Source organism: Ambystoma mexicanum, chromosome 2p, assembly GCF_040938575.1.
Source record: "Ambystoma mexicanum isolate Mex_15411 chromosome 2p, UKY_AmexF1_1, whole genome shotgun sequence".
In the NCBI taxonomy this organism is placed as follows: domain Eukaryota; kingdom Metazoa; phylum Chordata; class Amphibia; order Caudata; family Ambystomatidae; genus Ambystoma; species Ambystoma mexicanum.
Genome location: NC_090923.1, coordinates 1,210,429,927 through 1,210,450,334, shown reverse-complemented (window position 1 = coordinate 1,210,450,334; position 20,408 = coordinate 1,210,429,927). Strand labels below are relative to the sequence as shown.

At 48.0% G+C, this 20,408-nt stretch overlaps 1 protein-coding gene across 1 annotated transcript in view; it reads right to left on the bottom strand.

Annotated features, from left to right (window-relative positions):
• The window catches only part of ATP6AP1 (ATPase H+ transporting accessory protein 1), a 386,669-nt gene that overhangs the window by 208,404 nt on the left and 157,857 nt on the right, over positions 1 to 20,408 (bottom strand). The window lies entirely within an intron of this gene.

Genomic DNA, 20,408 nt, shown 5'->3' with positions numbered 1-20,408 from the left:
TAACATTTACTATAAAAAAAATGCACCATACATTATACCAAGCTGTGGCCAAGGCAACCATTTTGGCTTTTATGTAGGCATTTGCCTAGGATAGCCGTGCCTGGCAATTGCCTATTTAATACCTATACAAAAGGCAAAAACGATTGGCTTTGCAAATCCTTCGTTTTAAACAGGACTTCAGTGCAAGGATATGCACACTGGTTAGAAATCAAGCAGCTCAAGGCACACTTAAACCAGCAACACAGTTGTAGCTTCAATCAAACTATGAACTCTCAGAAGAGTGCTTTGAAAAAGACTGGCAGGCACTTGCATCACAAAGTTTGATATTACTGCTAGATAACATTTCCTCAAAGTGATCCCAGGCAGATGTGTTTGAGAAGTGGGTTGGAACGGCCAGAGGGACTACCATGCCTGAGGGCAGCCAAATAAACAATATGTGCCCCCCCCCACATCCAATCCATCATTCAGCTATACAATGCAATCATTTGGGTTTATATGTGGTGCCAAAAGTCAAAACTAAAAACCGTAATGTCAATTAAGACATGCCTCACTCATACTTGAATGTGCCTTCATTTAAAGAGCGGCACAGTATACAGTGACAATAGGTGAGGGATGAAAAGGATCCAGAAACTAACAGTTAATAATCACTAGTGCCTGAACAGAAACAGTACATTGTCCTGAAGACCCAACCCACTCAATGGATCAAAATCTGGATTTGTTGACCAGGAGCAAAAAGCAGCTCCTGGTCATTACCAGTTAGGCAGGAGCTACCTTTGCGGAACAGGAGCTAGTACATAGCGTACAGCAAATTTAATTGTTCTGCAAGCTGCAAACTAACTTTGTCCATTGTAGATCATCCAGAATGCTTTAAATGTCCCTCAAGTAGGTCCTTCATTCTTTTATACACATCCCAAAACCTACAAAGTTAATATTAGAAAGATATATGAATGGCCCCGTTATGAGAAGGTAAATCACTCTAGAGACAGCAGGTAAGTTCATCAAGCTTTTTTATTCAGTTGCCTCACAGGTTCAGATATCAGGTACATTAATTCATTAGGAGATATAACAAAGATCGGGGAGCCCACTGGTTTCCCACCATACAGGCTAAATTCTTCCAACTGCCTCAAGTGGAACACACAGAACACTCAATCATCCCACAACTTTCCAGCACTCACCTAGCATTCTACAGATGACCTCATTCAGTCAGGCATGCAGGGAGATCGACAACAGGAAGGACATACCCTAACAGACAGGGACACACGGTCCTAACAACTTCCTTCTTATGAAAAACGAGACACGGCAAGTCTGGACTGCAGTTGTCCAACCAAGGGTAATTGAACTGGCAGTAGACCCCCCCCACACCACAACAATACCCGCGTGTTACAACCAGTGAACACTGATTACCCACTTGAGTGCCTGCCCCCCAGAACACAACAATGCTACTACCGCACCCCAGTGAGTTGACCAAACTAACTGGGCACTTCAATGTCATATTCCATAAACCACACTCCACAGCAATAAATACCAGAGGCAACAGATGGACAAAGAACACATTCACAAAATTGAGGTGCAGAACAGCAAACACTTTGAATAGAACATTCGACAATGCTGTATGTTTCTTAAAATTCCAGATTCTTAAAACCGGGCAAAACCTACTCACTAAAATCCAATCAGTTAAACGTGTCTACACAGCAAACCAACACGCCCCATCGGCACCTTCAACCTCTCTCCAACCAACAAGGCTGACAGCCCTTTTACCACTGGACATTTTTCCAAGATAGATCAATGCTATGTCTGGTATGCCTCCATCCATTAACACCAAACCTCACACAGACATTTCTACCTAGTAAGCCAGCCTTTTACCACTGGACATTCACACACAATCCTGTGATGTGAACCCACATCACATACCAATTGTGACTGCAATGTGGGAGGAGGTCCCACCCACATTACACGCCAGAAGTTTCACCACTTCTCAAGTAACAACGGAAGTGCTGAATATCCACAGCACAATCCATATCACTCTAAACTACAGTATTGTGCTTTCAAACCAACATGACAATACTAAAAGTCCATGCGGCTCAAAATAAATCCTGAAAGTCCTTGCTGCTTGTGCGCAACTTACCCCTGAAAATCTGTACACACAAGTTAAATTGCTAAAATACTTCAATTTGCTTAAATCAGAAGTGACAAAAAGTGACACTGTTCATCAACATACACCATGCATTCCTTAAGCCTGAAAATCTGTGCAGCGCTAATAGTTAATCTCTACATTTCAGACATTGCTAAACTGCCTACACAAATTAAAATAAATAGATCGCCTGCACGTTTAAGGAACTCACAATGAAGTTACAAAATTCACTCCCTTCATATGACCCAGCCTGCCGCACAGACGAGACAAGTGCTGACAGTTTGAAACTAGAACAAATACGTCGCAGAATATTGGTGCACACCCTCTATAGGAGCCACCATACCACAACACTCCGTGCAAGGTGGAATATAAATCATGTACGTCAGCGCTCTGCTCTCAGCCAAACAGGCAGTCCAGCACTTCCGCAGCACGCACGGACACGTTAGTGGGTCCTTTCTTCAACCTGCCTCCCTCGTCTGTGTTAAGGGAGTTTTCCTAAAGTCCACTGTCAGTTGAGACGTTATAAAACTATCCCAATGGTTTTAGATCCCAACTCTTCATATCAGTCCGTACTACTCATGGAACCTTGGTACAGAAGCAAAGCAGCCCGACTTTATCATTAGAGGAAGATGGGAGCTGAAGTACACTGAACCTAGTTTGTAATGCAATTCAATGAAACACACATACATGTATAGTAAAAAAAATATAGATTATACATACACAAAATTACTTTTAAATACTTAGCACATGAAACCAGAACACTTTAGAATACTTTTAAAAGGCCACTGCTTAGTTTGTAGTTGCTCGAAGTTACAATTGTTACAGTTTGACACTAATGACCTTTCTACGATATTATCGGTATTTAACGCACACACAAAATAATATGGTAATTGTTTTTAGTTAGCAAAACCACATAAGATAATGCCTTTAAGGAAGTAAAACAGTTGGTTAGTTTAACACTAGCAGGGCTTAATGGGATAGTTCACTGTCATTTTATTGGCTAAAAAATACATAGTTCCTAAGTAAGATTTTGAGGAAATTGAGGCTCAAACACAAACATTGCAAGCACTAGGAGGCATCCATTTTGTGAAATGGGTGAGCCTCCTGTGCTTCTGTTTAGCTCTGACCCCTGTGGCACTAATGAAGCAAAAGCCAGCCAGCTGTAATAAGCAAAAGCTACCAGCATGTGGCTTTTGCTTCATTATTGCCGGAGAACAGAGAATGCAGGCATGAACGCTGCATGCGAGTAAGTGCTCATTTTTGTTTTCTTCTTACCAAATCACTGCAATTATAAATACAACCGGGTTTTATTTATGATTGCAGTGGTTTTCTTTCTAAGTTTCATGGGCTCCCCCGGGCCAGAGGAGCCCAGGAAATTTAAAAATAAAAACCATGGCAATTATAAATACAACCGCATTGTATTTATGACTGCGGCCACTTCAGCTTTGAGTCTCCTGGCCTCCCCCGGGCCAGGGGAGCCCAGGAGACTCAAAGCTGAAGCCACCAAAATCATAAATACGACGTAGTATTTATGAGGTTTTCTAACCACAGCAATCATAAATACAACGTTGTTGTACTTATAATTGCTGCACCTTTGTTTGTAGGCAAGTCCAGGCAATTATGAATACTTTGCCGGCATCCGGCAGAGTTTTCATAATTGCAGTGACTTCTAGTTTCACGCACGGGAAACTTGAAATCAAAGTGGCAGCAATATAAAAACTCTGCCGGCAGCCGGCGAAGTATTCATAATTGCTCTGCCTTTCATTTTACGTTTTCTGTGCTTCCCTGAGCTTGGGGAGCACCGAAAACGTAAAATGAAAGTGAAGGCAGCCTCCTCTCCATGTTCAGCTCTGCTCTGGCTGGAGTAAGCAAAAGCTCCCAGTAGGGTGCTTTTGCCGCTTGATTAGTGCCGCCAGAGAAAAATTTCACATGAACAGTGGAGGCTGAAATCACAAAATGTATGCACCAATGTTAACACTTTGAGCCTCATTCGCTCAAAAGTTTACATAGGAACTTTCTTTAAAAAGGTGTTTAATATAGGTTTATGATTATTGCCGATCTTTTAATACACTTTTTTTTAGCACACTGTTACTTTAAGGTCATAGAGGCTCTTTCTTCCCACAGCAAGGCTTTTAAAGCACAAAACGCAGCCGTAGCTAAAAAGGCAATTCGGAGAGGTCTTCCAGCAGAACAATGAAAACACCTGTAGATATTTTCTAGCCTCTAGTCCTGATGGACAACAATCTCACTCTAGAGTCACAAGAAAATGCTCTACTCAAGAAATGCGTCTTTCTCCTGCGAACAGCAAAAAGAATCCTACCATTCCTGTCATTCACCAACAAAACACTTACCATCATCGCCCTGGTCATGTCCAGAGTAGATTATGCCAACAGCCTATACTTGGGTATGCCTGAACGACTCCTAAAAAAACTACAATGTATACAAAATGCAGCAAAAAGATTCCTTCTCAAACTACCACGAAGAGAACACATCACGGCCGCACATAAAATACTACACTGGCTACCAATAAAACCACGAATAAAATTCAAAGCAATGTGCATCACGCACAGAGCAATACACAACCAAGGCACAGAAATCCTGAGAGATAAACTATTCCTACACCAACCGACAAGAACACTCAAATTAAGCCATGACATGCACCTAGAACCAAAACCCTAAAAGGAGAAGAAAACTTGGAGGATCCGCTTTCTCTCACCAGGTACCAAAAACTTGGAATGACCTACCAAACAATATACGGAACACAAGAAAGCACCTAGTATTCAGGAAACTGCTCAAATCCTGGCTCTTCACTGTGCAACTAGAAGACCACCCACAAGAATGACCACACCGCTAAAACAACAACATATAATGATGATACCGTCCCCGGTCCCCACCAAACAATCAACAACTAACAGGACCCAAGGAACGCACCCCACAACATTACATAAGAGAAAATGAGAGATAACCATAAGAGGTGGACACTAAAATCTGAATATATAGACAGACCAAAAAGGAAGCACTGACGACTCACCCTTAGCATCCCCTGCACCATACGAGAAACGCCAAAAAAGACAAATTCACTCAGATAATAGGGAAAGACGACACCACAACCCGACCCAGATCCAAGGAAAGAACATACTCTCTAGTCCCACTATACATAGTTCATCAGAATACTAATCCACATATGGGAATAGTTTCTTACCTGTAACTCCATTTCTCCAGCATTGGAATCTTCCATGGATTCACATGCTTAGAATATTCCCCGTCGTCAGACTGGGAACCCTAGGTACACTTATAAATCTGTTTTCCATAGGAAAAAACTGCGACACTTGTGTCCTATGCACACCGTTTTGGGCTGCTTAGGCATGCCCCAATAGGACATAGCGGTATAAATGCCCCGCCCCCACGGCTCCCTTCAGATTTTAACCCCTACAAAGTAGCATGGGGGGAATACAAACATGTACATTGAATTCAGGGGAGGCCGGCGGGCGCATGTGAATCCATGAAAGACACCAATGCTGGAGAAATGGAGTTACAGGTAAGAAACTATTCCCTTCTCCAGCATTGGATTTTTCATGGATTCACATGCTTAGAATAGATTGTACAGCAGTAACTCTGATATGGCGGTGTGAATGCAATCCAACATTATCATACTTTTTATAGCAACTACCATATGCATTTAGATATGACAATGCATTACTCACCGTAAAAGCATTTCTGATGGTTGTATCTGCTTAGATTCACATGCTGTGCATAGTCCGACATCCAGTGGTCACTGCGGAGTATTGCATTTTGTTTTTCGTAGTCGAAAAAGGGGACGTCGACAAGGCGTGTCTGTAACACTATCCCTATAGTGACGTGCGTTGTACCCACAATCCCTCACTCGTCGAGGTCCCTCTGTATTTTTTCTGCCCTGAGGGAGCCTTCTATACATGAGCGAGTACAGAAAAGAGAGAGAGATGTAGAAAGGTGTCTATGTTCCTTCCATCCGAGCGGGGAGGAAGGGTGGGCGCATGTGAATCTAAGCAGATACAACCATCAGAAATGCTTTTACGGGTAGTAATGCATTGTCTTCTAATGTTTGTTAATCTGCTTAGAATCACATGCTGTGCATAGACTAGCGAGCAGTACCCAAGTTGGCGGTGGGTTATGAGAAGGAAGAGTAGAGAAAAGATGTCTTAATACTGCCTGTCCCACCTGGGAGTCAGATCTAGAGTGTGCATCTAGACAGCAAGGGGAACATTTGCAATGAATGCTATGGATGCCCCAGTGCCTCGAGTAGAATGTGCTCTTGGCTTGAAGGGTAGTTCTCGCTTAGCAAGAGAGAAACAGAGTGATGCATTGAGCAATCCATCTAGATATAGTGGATTTTGAAACTGCATCTCCTTCTCTTCCTGCTGCCACCGAGACAAAGAACTAATTAGTCTTTCTCAGTGGTCTGGTTCTTTCCATGTAGAACATGACAGCTCTGCGCACATCAAGTGTATGCAGACTTTTTTTCTAACGAATTGGAAGGGTTTTGAAAGAACGTTGGTAGTTCTAGGGACTGGTTTACATGGAATTTTGAGATGAATTTCGGTGAAAACCTTGGGTGCGTGCGTAGAACCACTTTATCTTTGTGAACTGCTACAAAGGGGTCTAAAACAGAAAGAGCCTGTAGTTCACTTACTCTCCTAATGGAGGTGATAGCTATTAGGAAAGCGGTCTTAAGTGTGAGGTCTTTAAGAGTTGCTTTGTGCATGGGTTCAAAGGGTGAGCCCATGAGTCTGGTAAGTACCACATTCAGGTCCCAGCCGGGAGCTGGGTTTGCTATCGGCGGGTGTATTCTCTTTACTCCCTCCATGAAGGCTTTGATAACTGGGACTTTCCACCACGACACTTTAAGCTGGGAAGTGGTGTATGCAGAAAGTGCCGCTAGGTGGACTTTAATGGAATTGAACACTAGACCGGAGTCCAGTAAATGGGTCAGGTATAGGACAATGTGCGTGGGGGACCAGTCAACTGGGTCGATGCTTCTTCCTCTACACCAGATGACAAATCGCTTCCATTTGCTAGAACAACAGTGACGAGTGTTAGGCTTCCTAACCTCCCTGAGGATTTCCATGCATCTCTGCGGGAGTTGTAAGTGTCCAAATTCTATGATCTCAGGAGCCAGGCTGCTAAGTTCATGGTCTGGAGGGCATGGATGCAGTGTCCTGCCCTTGTCCTGTGACAGCATGTTGTGCGGGCAGGGAAGTTTCACTGGGGGAGATAGAGACATCTCCATCAAGTGAGCGAACCATGGCTGCCGGGCCCACATAGGGGCCACTAGTATCATGGTAACTTGTTCCTGGTGCATCTTGTGCACAATCTTGTTGAGAAGGGGAGTCGGGGGGAAAGGCGTAAGCAAATTTTCCTGACCATGGAATCGATAGACCGTTCCCCTTGGATTGGTTCTGGGGGTACCTGGAGGCGTAATCCTGGCATTGTGAGTTCTCCAGAGTTGCGAACAGGTCTATTTCTGGGAATCCCCATTGTGTGAAGACGTCGAGGACAATGTCTTTGTGCAACTGCCATTCGTACTCTGAGGGCAGAGGGAAGTTCCCCTGGTACATGTTGCGACAGTAGGAATATGTGTTTGAGAGCCCACTTCCAGATATTCTGGGCCAGCTTGGACAGTCCTGGAGAGTGGGTGCCCCCTTGCTTGAGGTAGTACATGGCTGTGGTGCTGTCCGTAAGGACCATCACTGTCTTCCCTTGTAGGTGTTCCTGGAAGGCTTTTAGTGCCTTGAACACGGGCAGTAGCTCCAGTAGGTTTATGTGCTTGGATGCTACGCTCAGAGTCCACACTCCATGAGCAGTCTGATGGGATAGGTGAGCCCGCCATCCTGTGAGGGATGCGTCTGTGGTTAGAGTGGCTTCCACTGCGGGTGTGGCAAAGGGGTTTCCCTCTTACCAGGTTTTCCTTTGTCCACCACCGTAGCGAGAGAACCAAGGCCTGCGAGACCACCACTAGATCGTCCCATTGTCCGCTGGCCTGACACCACTGGCTGTTGAGCCACTCTTGCATTGGGCGCATGCGCAGGCGCGTGTGAGGTACCAAATAAAAACATGACGCCATCATTCCTAGCAAGCGCATCGCTTTGCGCACCGTCACCTCCCGACCTGCCACATATTGGGGGATCTGAAACAGCATGTTTTGGACCCTCTCGTTGGAGGGGAAGACGAGGCTGTCCTTTGTTCGAATTAGAGCCCCTAGGAATTGTTTGACTTGGCTGGGGTCTAAGCTGGACTTCTTCTCGTTGATGGAGAAGCCCAGTTGGAACAGAAGGTCTACAGTCTTTTGGGTGTTTGAGAAGCATGTCTCGTAAGAATCCCCTGTTATGCGCCAGTCGTCGAGGTAAGGGTATAATGGGATGGATAACCTGTGCAGGTGGGCCGCTGCCACTGCCAGTACTTACGTGAATACCCTTGGTGCAGATGCTATGCCGAAGGGTAGCACTCTGAACTGGTAGTGTTTGCCCTCTATCATGAACCTGAGGTATTTTCTGTGCGCTGGCAACATTAAAACATGAAAGTATGCATCTTTCATGTCCAGTGTTGTCATGTAATCTCCCTGTGATAGCAGTGGGATCACTTCCTGTAAGGTCACCATACGAAACTTTTGGGGTTTGACAAACTTGTTCGCTGGGCGCAGATCTAATACAGGGCGCATGGTTAGATCCTTTTTGGGTACAAGGAAGTACACTGAATAAATACCTTCCGTTACCTGAGATAGAGGCACGACCTCTATAGCTCCTTTTTCCAGTAGCTGGTCCACTTCTTGGAGAAGGATGGCGAGGTGTTCTGGTGTCATGCGTCATCCCCTCGGGGGTCTGTATGTTGGGGAACTGTTGAACTCTATACAGTAGCCGCGGGCTACGGTGGATAGTACCCAGCGGTCTGATGTTATTCCCTCCCATGGTGGAAGAAAGGATGTTAACTGGCCCGCGACCGGCGATGCATGGGAGGAGACCCGAATCTTCACGTCACTTGGTGTTGTTGGTGGCTTGGGAACCTCTAGGGGTGGAGCCACGGCGTTGAATCTCTGATTGTACTGGCCACTATTACTTTGGTAGTTGTTGGCAGAATATTGAAGTTGTTGATTCTGTTGCTGGCGTTGGCCACGAAAAGAATGCTTGTTGCCAAATCCCCGCCTGTTAGGGGGCTTCGAGATTTGGTCCAAGGTCTTTATGGTATAAAATTCTTTTTTTGCATTTTCCAGTGCGTCGTCCACTGCCTTTCCAAAGAGGTTAGACTCTTCAATAGGCTTGTTAATGAGCGCCGCTTGCGTTTCCGCCTTAAACCCGGAATTGCGAAGCCAGACGTGGCGCTTCAGCAGAATTCCCTGTACCAAAGAGCGGCCAGCTGTTTCCGCTGCATCGAGGGTATTCTTAACGATGCATTGGTTGACCATAGACCCTTCATTAACTGTAGCCAGCAATCTAGTTTTTAGGGGTTCAGGGACTTCCTCGATGTCCTGCTTAAGCTTTCCCCATTGCGCATCAGCGTAGCTTGCCAGCAATGTGTTATTATTGGCAATTCTAGTTGAGAACGCTGCCGTGGTGGTAATTCTTTTGGCTAGGGCATAAAGCTTTTTCCCCTCTTTATCCGGGGGTGCCTCGCTGGTAGACAGTGGAACCCCAGCCCTTTTCCTAGTGTTAGTCACCACTAAGGAGTCCGGGATTGAGTGACCCTTAATATATAGTGGGTCTGATTGAGAGGGTGAGAACAATTTTTCGATTCTTGGGTTAACCCCTCTTACTAGTGCAGGGGTGGCCAGTGAAGGGTTGATTCGTCTCTTAACAGAGGCGAGTATTGGGATTGTTTGGCTGGTGGGGGGGGGTTTTCTTTGATAATCCTTTCCACGAAGTCAGTGTCTGGGGGGACCTCTCCAGGTTCAACCTCAAAATGTGCTGCTGCCTTCCTCAGCAGCGCGTTAAAAGTGGGCTGATCGTCAACAGGCGAAGGGTTCCTAACTGGTGTGGTCTGAGGAGACCGGATGTCTATAATGTCTGGCTCTGTAGACCCTGATGGTGACTGCCAGGGATTTGGGTCACCCTCAACTGGGTCTTCTTCGTACCCTTCCTCACTTATGTTAGTGTCCTCATGGAAGCCTTCTCCCTCCTGTTGGTGCCCTATTTTCTGGAATGGCCATGTATCTGTCTAGCTTGTCCATACAGGACTGGAACTTCTCCAAGGTCCACTGAGGTAGGCCAGGGCGGTCTGGGAGTAAAAAAGGAGTTTCTTCTCCTTGTATTCGTTTAGCTCTGTCCCATAGCGTCGAAGATAAGGTGCCTTCGCCTTCTGAGAAGTGTTCTGGCAGGCTAGGTCTTTCCGTCGACGGTGGGAGCTGTCCCAGCCTACTTTCCGGCGCCTTCGGCGTTTCTTTGGCCTTGTGCGTGGTTTTCGGCGTGTCACTTGTCGTCCGTCTCTGGCCGTCCTTAGAAGATATATGCGCGAGGCTTTCGGCGATCATTCTGTCTGCCGAGGGATCGCTCGCCGCCGCGCTAGGTACCGTCGAGTCTTTACTGGCAACGTGCGCACTCTTACGAGGCGCGTCGCCGCCTGACGGTTTGGGGTTAGCGCCCTTATTTCCAGAGTGCCCGGTCGCCTGTCGCGGGAGCGGTGGCGGGGAGGGCTGGCGACCCTTACGGTCGGCGGAAGACCCGGCGCCTCTGTTGGCGCTATGGCTGCCTTCGTCTTCAACAAATGCGTTTCGTGGGGTATGTGTTTATGAGATTTCTTGTGTGCGTCCTTGTCGCCGGGTTGTTCATCCCCATAAGCTGGGCGTGAGCCGGGCTTGTCGGGGCCGGGGACGGACGAAGAGGAGCGAGAACGCTCCCTCGAGAGGTCTACAACCTCCGTTACGGAGGCCGTGTAATCACGGTCCTCGTCACATTCGGCGGCAGCGGGCGAGGAATCTGACCTAGACATGGCGTAGGCCGCCCACCTTTTGACCCTGCGGTCCTTTATCATTTTGGGCTTAAGTAACTTACAGGTCGCACAGGCGTCCTCCTTGTGATCGAGGGGCAAGCAACGGTTGCACCGTTTGTGCTTGTCCTTCCAGGTATATTTGCCTTTGCAAAGTGGGCAAAACCTAAAGGGCGTCCTCTCCATAGCTGAGGGCAAGAAGTGTGATTACGACCTCGAAAGAGAGGGAGGGGAAAGAGAAAGGCATTCTCGGAGCGAAAAGAAAAGATCACACAACCCCACTCTCCCTACTGTGTAAGGCCGGCGAGGCCAGGCCACGTGTTCGGCGACGCCGAAGGATCTCCTCCGCTCGTCCTTCCGTCAAAGATCTTGCTCTGGGGAGAAACAGCTTGCAGCTTCGTCGAGGGAGGGATCTATGTGTTAGATAATAATAATAAACAACCAAGGGGCGAAGAAATGATTTCGCAATGTGTCTCGAGGAGCTCCGCATAGAGGCGACCAATAACTGGGCGGAAAAAAACAATCTGAGGGACCTTGACGCGTGAGGGATTGTGGGTACAACGCACATCACTATAGGGAGAGTGTTACAGACACGCCTTGTTGACGTCCCCTTTTCGACTACGAAAAACAAAATACTCCGCAGTGACCACTGGATGTCGGACTAGACTATGCACAGCATGTGATTCTAAGCAGATTAACAAACATCAGAAAAACACACACACACACACACACACACACACACACACACACAAACACCCCCCCCCCCACCCTGAACAGGGCTCACTGAAACAGATGGCGCAAGACTGCTCTTCCCATCTGCACATCATCCGCATGTGCCCGTTCGAGGCAAGAATGGCGGGTAAATGTGTGTGGCATAGACCAGGACGCCGCTTGGCAAATGTCCATCAGCGGAATCCCTGCCCACAGCGCCGCCGAAGATGAAGTTGATCTCGTGAAATGAGCTCTCAGACGTCCGTCTAACGGTTTTCCCGCCTTGGAGTGCCAAAAACCAATCGTCGACGAGACCCATCGAGCTAGTCCTTGTTTTGAGATTGCCTTTCCTCTCGTCGATGGACCATAAGCCACAAACAGTTGCTGCGTAGTCCAGACTTGCTCAGTCCGTTGAAGGTAACATTTTAGAGCTCTCTTCACGTCCAAAGTATGGAGGGCCTTTTCCGCAGCCGATTAAGGAGTCGTGAAAAAGGTAGGTAGAACAATTGATGAATGTTTATGATAAACAGTATGAACTTTTGGAATAAAATGAGGATTAGTCGCCAGCACTACTTTGTCCTTAAAGAACCTCAAGTACGGCAGATCTATGACCAATGCTTGTATCTCAGAGAGCCGTCGAGCTGACGTGATAGCTATTAGAAAAGCCAACTTCCACGATAAGAACTTCATAGACGAGGAAGCCATCAGTTCAAAGGGAGCTTTCATTAGCCCCGCCAACACCAAGTTAAGACTCCATGTTGGTGGAAAGCGTTTAATCGGTGGAAATGTACGGAATAAACCCTTCATGAAGTGCTTTATCAGCCTATCACTAAACAAGGGAGACTACTGCCTTCTCTGCGTGAATCTTGAAATGGCTGCTAGGTGTACCTTTATCGACGAAAAGGATAACCCGCTCTTCGCCAAATGCAGCAAATATGGTAGAAGCTGTTCCTGAGTTATATTCAGGGGCTGCAATCCCGGCTGACTTTGACACCACACACAGAATCTCCACTACTTGCATGCATACAAAGTGTTCGTGGAAGGAGCCCATGCGGCCTGCAGGATTCTCCGGCAATCCGACAAAATACTGAGGGTACCCAACTCCGAGAAGTCAGGAGCCAAGCTGTGAGGATGAGACTGTCCGGGTCGTGGTGCCACACTGTCCCGGGACAGGAGGTTCGGGACTTTCCGAAATGTTATCAGCTGCGCTATTGACAGTTGTAGCAGGTCGGAGAACTACGCTTGTCTCAGCCAATACGGAGCCACTAGGATCACTCGACACCTGTATCTGCGAATCCATTGCAGGGTCCTCCATATTAGAGGAAACGGGGGAAAAGGCGTACAGAAACTTGTCCGTCCATGGGAAGGAGAACGCTTCCCCCAGCGAGCCCATCTGTGGCCACCTGCTGGCGTACAGTTCGCACTTTTTGTTCTCCCTTGTTGCAAAGAGATCCAGAGGAGGCTGCCCCCACTTCTTGAAGATCTTCGACAACTGAAGACTGTCTAGCTCCCATTCGTGTATTTGGTCCATTTCCCTGCTGAGGGAATCCGCTTGCTCGTTCCTTACTCCAGGGAGATTGTGAGCTACGATGGTTATATCGTGCTTCAGAGCCCATTGCCCTACTTTCTGAGCCTCGGTGGACAGGGTTCTGGACCGAGTGCCTCCCTGCTTTCTCAAGTAAAACATTGTCGTGTTGTCTGTCAATATTCTCTCTACCGAGCCCTTTATGTGCGGTAGAAAGGCTTTCAGGGCCCAGCGCATTGCCCTGAACTCCAGTATGTTGGTATGCAGGAGCGATTCCCTCGGTGACCACCGACCTTGCATTTGGAGTGTGCCCATATGTGCTCCCCAACCCGTCAGCGATGCGTCCGTCACTATGGTAATGCAGAATTCCGGTTCTTGCAGGGTACCCCCCTGGATAGGTTCTGAAAGCCCTGCCACCATCGAAGAGCTCATAGGAGCTCGTCGTCGACGATCAGTTTGTCCGTCCAGGGTCCTTGGGTCTGGGTCCATCGGTCCACCAGGAACTCTTGAATTGGCCTCATGAAAAGGCGGCAGTTCACCAAAGGGATGCACGATGCCATAGCGCCCACTATCGACATACATCTCCTCACCAATACTTTGGTATTGATCCTCCACTGACTTGCTAGCTGATTGATTCTGTGGATTCTGTCGACGGATGGTCTTACCAACCCTGACTGGGTTTCGCACTGCGCACCCAAGAACACCAAGCTTCTCGACGGAGTCAACAAGGACTTCTCGAAGTTTACTGCAAATCCCAGCCGTCGTAAAAGTTGCATGGTGGCCTGTAAACTTGCTTGAGTTGCCATAGGGGAGGATCCCCTCACCAACCAGTCGTCGAGATACGGGTACACGTGATGGCCTTGCTTTCTCAACCATGCTGTAACTGGAGCTAAACATTTCGTGAACGTCCTGAGGGAGGATTTTAGTCCAAAAGGTGGAAGTACGCGTCTTGAAGGTCCAGCAACGCCAGAAAGTCCCCTTCTTGAACAGATCGGATCACTTCCTGAAGTGTGAGCATCTTGAATTTTAGGCTTTTCAACGTTTTGTTGAGGTCGCGAAGGTCGAGAATGGAACACCATTTCCGTTGGGCTTTTTCACTACGAAGTATCGGGAATAAACACCTCGACCCCTCTGCGACCCCTCTATAGCCCCTTTTTGTAGCATAAGCACAACCTCCTGTTTCAACACGCTCAGGTGGGGTTGAGCCGAAAACGCTGGTGGAACATGCGGAGGGTTGCTTTTGAATTGCAGGGAAAGCCCGAACCTTACAGTGTCCAACACCCACTGGTCCTTGGTTATTTGTTCTCATTCGTCGACAAAATGCAATACCTTGCCTCCCAGGACGTTCTGACGCCCGTCATTGCTGGTCTTTGGCCCGCTTATCTTTCGACGAGTAGCCCGTCCTCTTCCTGGAGGCCTGGTAGTCTCGGCGTCTTTTCGCGGTCTGAGAAGCCCACCTGTAGCCCTGCGGGGAGTATGCCGGCCTATTGAAAGCCCGGTCCCTTGATTTTGAGAATCGGGAGTTCCCTGATGCTCCTCTAAAAGGGGTGAAAAGAACAAAAATTCCTTCCACTCTGGAGGGCACCCAAAGAACGCACCGTGTCAGAGTCCTCCTTCATGCCCTTTAAGGCCTCGTCCACCTTTTCGCCAAACAGAAGGTCTCCCTCAAAGGGAATATCCAGCACCTTGTATTGCACCTCGGGTCTAAGGTTGGTGCATTTAAGCCACGCCTGTCTCCGTAGAACCACCCCGTTGTTGACTTGCTTAAATCCCGATTCTGCGAGGTCCACAGCGATATTTACAGAATGATTTGAGGCCTCTTCCCCCTCTCGGACGAGTAACATTGCCACCTTCCTGGGAGATGTTCTAGTATGGGTGCCAACCGGAGCCACATCTCTCTATCATACCTGGCCATTATAGCCAGAGAGTTGGCCGCCTTTACCGTTGTTGCACCCACCGACAACACCTTCTTGCCAAAGGCATCTGGTCTCCTGGCCTCGTTCTCCGGGGGAGTTGTGCATTTGGACTGGGAACATGCTTTTCTCGCCGCAGCCGCTGACCCCACCGACTCTGGGGTTGGTTGGGAGGACAAACATTTGGGAGTGGATTCTGGAGCCTTAAATTTCTTCTCCAGCATACCTTTTATTGCGGGATCCGAGAAGGGATGAAGCATCGTCTGTAAACCCTCCTGCCACACATGATCCAGGATGGGTACTGAGAACACTGACCTCCTTCTCTTCCCCATATGGTTGAACAGAAAACAGACTTTTTTTCTCCTCCTCTTGGGCCAATCCGAATTCGGTACAAGCCTTGCTCATCATGGCATGGAAATATCCAATTTCGTCCGGGGCGACGGTTGAGCTGGGCTCTTTGGGGCTTCAAACTCTGCCTCCGACTCCCAGGTTGGATCCCTAGAGGGGGATAACTAAATATCTGATATGGACCTTCTGTCTGGTTCTGAGTCCAGCAGCTCTCCTTCCATCGGGCGTGCACATGGGAGGCCCTCACGGGCTGGTATTGCCGTCGACACCGCCGGAGCTGGTCGATGGGAAGGACAGGGTTAGTCAACGTTCGATATTGTCGGAGCTGCCACTTGAGGTAACTTCTCATCCAATTTCCTTAATAAGGTCTGCAACGTGGATAGAACCTCCAGTGATAGAACAGTCTGAGGGTTAAGTAGCGGGGTTGTAACCGGGATATTTGTCCCGCTGGAAAGAGTCAGCTTGCTAACCCCTTGTAACCCAAGCTCTGCAGGCCCAGCTACCCGCTCACACTCGTCCACAGAGGATATAGACAAGGCCGCCTCCTGCTGCAGCAAGGATTCCGGCAAAACCAGGTTGTACACTTCCATCCGCCAGGCCTCCTGCGGGATCTCCGTCGACGAGGCTAAATTTGGGCCAGCCGTCGTAGCCGCCACCTGCGGCATAACAGCAGATGAAACCAACTGCGTCATTGGTAGTGAGGGAGTCGACGACCGTCCTCCCGTCGACGACGGTGGTGGTATCTGCGCAGCTCCTGGAGGCGTTCCCGCCTTTTTTGAACTTGACCTGTGTTTCTCAGACTCTCGACTCGAGGATGATCTACGATGATCACCTGAGGAGGATCCCGACTTCTCTTTCCTCTCCTCTTTCGACGATGACGATGTTTTCTTCAGTGAAGTTTCCTTTGCGGAATGACTTTCTGAAGACCCCTTCTGCGCAGGGCGTGGTTTTTTCACCGGGTGTTCAGACGATGCTGAACGGCGCAGGGCCCCCAAGGATTTTGTTGTCAAGGCCACGCTGCGCATGGAGCCTACCTCCGAAGGCGGGTACGCACCCGCTCCATCGTTCAACCAGGCCACCAACTTCGGTCTTTAAGAGTTTTCTGGGAGAAGCCCTTATATGTTGCACTTGTCTGCCGAGTGGTAAGAGTGTAGACAATATATACAGTCCATATGGCCATCCCTCTCATACACTTTCTTTAGCCTGCATGTAGCGCACGGGCAGAAAAGAGCTTTTCCAGACATAAGGAAAAACACAACGAACAACCTAGTCAAAATAGTAGAAGACGCGAGGTGATCCCACTACTTTGGAAGACGGTTGAAATCTGAAAGGAGCCGCGGGGGCGGGATTTATACCGCTACGTCCTATTGGGACATGCGTAAGCAGCCCAAAACGACGTGGATAGGACACAAAAGTGTCCAAGTTTTTTCCTATGGAAAACGGCTTTAGAAGTGTACCGAGGGTTCCCAGTCTGACAACGGGGAATATTCTAAGCATGTGAATCCATGAAAGATCCAATGCTGGAGAAAGGTCTTTACAAACAACAAGTAGTAGTCAACGCCAAAACCTTAATTAATCTGTCGGGTGCGGCCCTTCCTCCCAAATTGCAGGACCACCAGATCTAGCAGTGTTCTGAGATTGTACTGAACCGCTCAAGTGTTTTATATCCGGCAGTGTATGGTACCACACAGTATTGCTTCGCTGGGCATAGGCCTCTCCCACCATAGATTACTCTTATATGGCTACTTTCGTGCCAGGCAGGAGCCCCGAAATCTAGGCATCCGGCCATACTGTGAGGTCTAGCTGCAAAACTTGGCCCACTAACCAATACGCTGAAACTCTTGTGCATACTTGACGCACTTATAAACCACCTCTCGCACTGCAAGCCGCATGTACTCCACCACACCGCAACACATAAGCCGCACCAACAGCACAAGAGGCCCGGCATCACTTGTTACTGGCACCAAAAGCTCAGCACACGGTGTATACAGAGATGAAGCTGCCAACAGAACACCACCCCTCTCACTACCCTACTCCCTCTTCACCCTACTAACCCATCCCACCTTTTTGTTTGCCGATCCGCCAGAGCACCCGGGGACCAACTCCGTTGGTGACGGAGCGCGGTACAAATACCTCCAACATTAACATTAGTCTCCAAGATGCATGCAGATAGAAACAATGGTGGAGAACCCGTTACAGGACTTGTTAAAAGGGACAGAAGCAGCGGCTTGGGTCAAAGGTAAGAGGGGGTACCCTGGACACGTTTATGTTCACTTAAAAGCTCTAGAGCTACTTTTCAGATTAAGGTAAGCAATACCTTTTTCCACCTTTTGCTTTGAAGTAATGTTCATGGCTGGATTCTCCTCGGTGTGGCAGCGCTGGACCAGACCTCTGGATTCCTTAGTCTAGTGATGAAAGGCAGGACAATGGACGGGATCTCTCAGCAAGTCTCGAGGGAGGAACGGATTTCAGAAACTTCTCTGGTCAGTCTGGTTTTGGCACCTTTTCCACAGCACCAACAAAGGACACAATTCACCCGGTCAATCTTCGATTCCTGGACTTCATTTTGGTCAGTGGACTTGGATGAGTTGGATTGGGTCTCTGGAGTTTCTCTTGGAGCTCAGCAAAGACTTGGATGAATTCAGCCTTGGTAAAACGATGTACTACTTTTTAGTAGGATGTCCCATGGTATTTGCGGTTTGCAGCAAAGGAACGCCAAAGCACCTCGGGTGATGGCTTAGATTGTAGTTCGTCTCAGGGCTGGTTGGTCCCACCAGCCAAAGGAAAGGAGTCAGCCTCTTCGGAGTTCCTCTGGTGTTGCAAATGGTCTGCAGGCATGTCTGGTTGTCTTCTTCGGTTACTTCAGTTTCCAGTGGTCTACTTGCCTTATACATCAGGAACCTCAACTTTTATTAAGTTTCATCTTATAATTCTGCCGAAACGTCCACTATGCACCGAAAATGTTTTGGACTGAGCATCTATGAAAAATATGAAGTGTTGGACAATTAAAAATTGTGTCTAAACTATTGCTGGGTATATACTAAGTGCTCTCTGACATTAAAGTGGGGACCCAAGTAAATTTAAAGAACATGAGGTGACTGAATGTAAATTGTAAATACTCTACCCATTGCCATAACATGTAATAGTATATTTTTGCAATGCAAGATTAATTCTATTACATTTGTGTTTGATTCATTCAATATACAATGCACAAAGATATTATTACATCTTCAAATTGATAGCAGAGCTAATTATTAGTCTGGGTAAAGCAGCAGCTTACATAGAATTCAAATACCCAAATGGGTTTTTTTGAATTAAGCTTGTATATACACGAGTCTTAGTACCCAAGTTGAACTTGCCCCAGCCAGGCTATTTGCTAGCAGCTTTGAGGACGAAACAGACACCGGGTGATGGTGCCATACAGGACATGGGCAATTACACACCAATTGTCTTCCCATTTCAGGCACATGTCTGCCAGCAAGTTCTCTGGTGCCTTCCCTGGATGTCTTCCCATTCTTTCTGCCCAGGCACCCATGCTGATTTTCCTGACAGTAGCAGTCACTGACTACCCCACCGGTGCCCCTTTGCTCGCCTTGCTCGCCCCGGGTGGTGGGAAACTTCTTATGGGATAGTGGGTCCTCCCTTTTTTTTACTTGTGCCTTCCTCCGGAGTCACCGCATCGCGAGACGCTGTGGGCGCCCCTGTGGTTTCCAATACAGAAACCTGCAGGTAAGTCGCCAGGAAGGCGCGGCGCGAAAGGCAAGGCCGGGCCGCGACAGAACAGGCCTGTTTTCTAGGAGCGATTGAAATGGATTCAGGGACCAATGCCCTGGGCAAACAACAACCAAAAAGAAGAGCTAACAGATTTCCCACGGTGGATACCCTAAAGCCAGCAGCAACAGTCAAGGGAAACCAGCAAAGTGGATACCGATTGCCCAAAGGCAGCAGCAACCCAGCAGAAGGTGGTACCAGCATGGAGACAATGGTTGGGGCAACCAAGGACAGCCCAATGAGGAGAGTCAGGGCATTGGTGTTCCAATACCCTTTCAAGGGACAGCAGCGACAAGCACCAAAGTGCAAGACCATGGCAATAAACTCTGGCAAACTGCATGGAGACTGGTGCCAGCACAGTAGGCCTGACCCAGCACACAAGTGGAGAAAGTCAGTGGATTTAAGAAGCCGTGATGGACATCCAGAAGTGGAAAATCAAACCGGAAGATGTTCCAAAGCCACTGCATTTTTCAGACGAGGGCTAAAAATGGCAACAATGGCAGGAAATTCTTTAGCAAGGAAGTAAACAACTTTCTGAAAAATCAGCAACAAGAATGAACAGATACAGGGTACCCCTTTAGAACCACTAATCAGGGCTGCCCAAAGCCTGCCAACAAATCAAAATAGGGGTGCAAGGGACAAAGGGGTCTTGGGGCCAACCAATCTTGGTGGCCCTTGAGACTGGCACTCAACCCAGACCAACCCCACTGGATGTAACAGCACAGGGACAAGTGGTCTAAATCAGTCAAAAACAATATGGATGCTGCCATGTGAGCTCACAAAGAACACACATGGCCTGAACATCAATTGTAAGTCTACCCCATAGATCCCTAGAACAAAGAAACCCCTGTAAAACAAACAGTAGGGAGCATGGCTTAATACATTTGCTCTCCCAGGCAACACAAAGGGACACTGATATCAAGGCAGTAAAATGGCTTGCACCCATAGTAAAGTCAGAAACGAGTGCCAGCTGCCACGAGGTGCATCCCTTAAACCAATGTAGGATAGACTAAACACCATAGGTCACAAATGTGTTGCTTAGGTAGCACCCCTGGCA